Raw genomic sequence first — 2,840 nt, forward strand, 5'->3', positions numbered from 1 at the left:
ACCGCTAACCATGTAGACCACACGCCGGCTCGGCAGTGGACTAACATTTTAAACTCATAAGGCACCTAAGAAACTTTGGATCGATTTTTCTCGGGATTTTTCTAGTAGTGCGTCCTAATATTTTAACCACGTGAGGTGTTAGGCGTCCTCTTTCACCACACAAAATTTCGGACAAATCCAGGACCCCACGGTCGTGCCGTCTCCTTGTGAGATCTACAGGGTGGCTGTATAGTCGGTACCTTTTTCTAACAGCGAATATTTCAGAAAGTCTACAACTCATCATAGCTTTATTTTTACTGAGTACATTATTAGGGTGTACCATTTGGTTATCAAGTTACATTTCAACGTTCGCACCCTCAGTCTTCTAGGAACAGAATCTGTGGCTTGTCTTGGCACATCGTCTGGGGCGTTTACAAACACTTTATAGATATTTTGTACAAGACTGTTAATATCTTTTGGTTTTAACTTGTACTCTTGTTCCTCAGCCCAACTCCAAATAAAGAAGTCGCATGGCGTTGGATAAGGGCAGCGTGCAGGCCATTCTGCCGGTGCCGGGCGGCAAGTCCATCTGCTAGGGAAATTATCACCAATCATTTGCTCACTGGTATTGCATAGCAGAAGGGAGGCAATTTCTACCAAACAATAAAACTCCTGATTTGGAATAATGAAGCTTCAGAGAGAGCAAAACTCCTTATGTATAAGAATTATTACATCCCTATTGTCACCTATGGTGGAGAAACATGGACAATGACGGAAAGGGACTGGAGCAGACTGCAAGCAGGGGAAATGAAATTTCTCAGAGCAGTTAAGGGAAAAACAAGAATGGACAGAGTAGGGAATGTAGAGATTAGAAAGGACCTCAAACAAGAAAGTATGAGAGAAGAGATTGAAAGAAAGAGATTAAGATGGTATGGGCATGTTAAGAGGATGCATGGGCAGAGACTCCCCAAAATTGTGGAAGAACTAAAGATGGATGGGAAAAGACCTAGAGGGCGCCCAAGAACACGGTGGAAAATGGGAGTGAGAATATCTGTAGAAAGTAGAGGTGTGATCTGGCAGCAAGTGGAGGAAGAAAAGTGGTGGGAGGACCGAGCCAAATGGAGAGGACTCATCAGCACCCAGACCCGGCAGTAGCTGGAGCGGGATTCGGATATAGATAGATATTGCATAGCGGGGTGGAGCTCCATCTTTATGAACAGTTCAATTTCCCTATTCTTGAATCATGGGCTATACATGCATTCTAAGGATGTCCAAGTATCGTGCCCCCATTCATGGTGCGCGCAGCACATATAGGCCAGTGAATCTGTTTGCCGTCATCCCACACCAGGCGGTTAGCACCGGTCTTGACTGCATTTTACAGCCGTTATATTTGGATCCAAATTTGGCGAATAAGGACAATTGTGACGGTTCACAAAATCTCTAGCATAAAGTACCGTTTCAGCAGACCATAGGATATTGTCGTACGGTTCGAGATAACCATCATCCCACCCAACCACAATCTCACAGAATTCTATTCTCCTGTCGTAGTCCTCATCGAACAGTTGTTGCACGTAATTTGCTTCCAAGGTGGAAAAAAATAGCTCATTTTCAAAATGGTCATTACCGTGTGACGTGACAATCCCGTTTCCCTAGCAGCTTGTGTTGTTGACTTCGAAGGCTCTGTTCAAAGATGAACTGAGCACATTCACAGTGTCCTCAGTGTTGAGGGTTTTTCAGATCGAATTGCATGTCTCACACTAATAGTTGTCATTAATTTCTTATGACAGTTTTTTATTGTCTTAGGATTGCATTCCTACCTCGCTCTTGCGTCCACTATCTCTGAACTTGCGCCACCGGCAGCCAAACATGGCGTCAATCTTAGTTCTGTCCTCTATTGTTAGTATACCAACCAAGTTTTCTTTTTCTTTTTACACTATCAACCTTTGAAATCATAAATGGTGAACCTTACATTAACTAATGTTATTACACGCCTGCAGAGTCGTATCTAGATGTATCACAGATCCCACATCACTCCAACTGCACACACTGCACCCCATTACAGAGCCTCCACCAACTTGAACAGTCGCCTGCTGACATGCAGGGTACATGGATTCGGCAGGTTGTCTCCATACCAGTACACGTCCATTCCATCCGCGAATTACAGATTGCAACGAGACTCGTCCATCCAGGCTACATGTTTCCAGTGCTCAAGAATCCAATGTCTGTGTTGACGGGTCCAGGCGAGGCGTAAAGCTTTGTGTCGTGCAAAGGGTACACGAGTGGGCCTTCGGCTTCGAAAGCCCATATCAATGAGAATGAGATTTTCACTCTACAGCGGAGTGTGCGCTGATATGAAACTTCCTGGCAGATTAAAACTGTATGCCCGACCGAGACTCGAACTCGGGACCTTTGCCTTTCGCGGGCAAGTGCTCTACCAACTGAGCTACCGAAGCACGATTCACGCCCGGCACTCACAGCTTTACTTCTGCCAGTACCTCGTCTCCTACCTTCCAAACTTTACAGAAGCTCTCCTGCAGGAGAGCTTCTGTAAAGTTTGGAAGGTAGGAGACGAGGTACTGGCAGCAGGAGAGCTTCTGTAATGTTTGGAAGGTAGGAGACGAGGTACTGGCAGAAGCAAAGCTGTGAGTGCCGGGCGTGAATCGTGCTTCGGTAGCTCAGTTGGTAGAGCACTTGCCCGCGAAAGGCAAAGGTCCCGAGTTCGAGTCTCGGTCGGGCACACAGTTTTAATCTGCCAGGAAGTTCCATATCAATGATGTTTCGTTGAATGGTTCGCACGCTGACATTTGATGGCCCAGCATTGAAATCTGCAGCAATATGCGAAAGGGTTGCTGATCTGTCAC

General features: G+C 45.8%; 1 non-coding gene across 1 annotated transcript; it reads right to left on the reverse strand.

The window, feature by feature from the left end:
- Positions 1–2,358: 2,358 nt before the first annotated feature.
- On the reverse strand, positions 2,359–2,433 carry Trnas-cga. Its single transcript has one exon. It is a non-coding gene; the product is annotated as a tRNA-Ser (tRNA).
- Positions 2,434–2,840: the final 407 nt, after the last annotated feature.

The sequence above is a fragment of the Schistocerca piceifrons genome, chromosome 6 (assembly GCF_021461385.2).
Source record: "Schistocerca piceifrons isolate TAMUIC-IGC-003096 chromosome 6, iqSchPice1.1, whole genome shotgun sequence".
Taxonomy (NCBI): Eukaryota; Metazoa; Arthropoda; class Insecta; order Orthoptera; family Acrididae; genus Schistocerca; species Schistocerca piceifrons.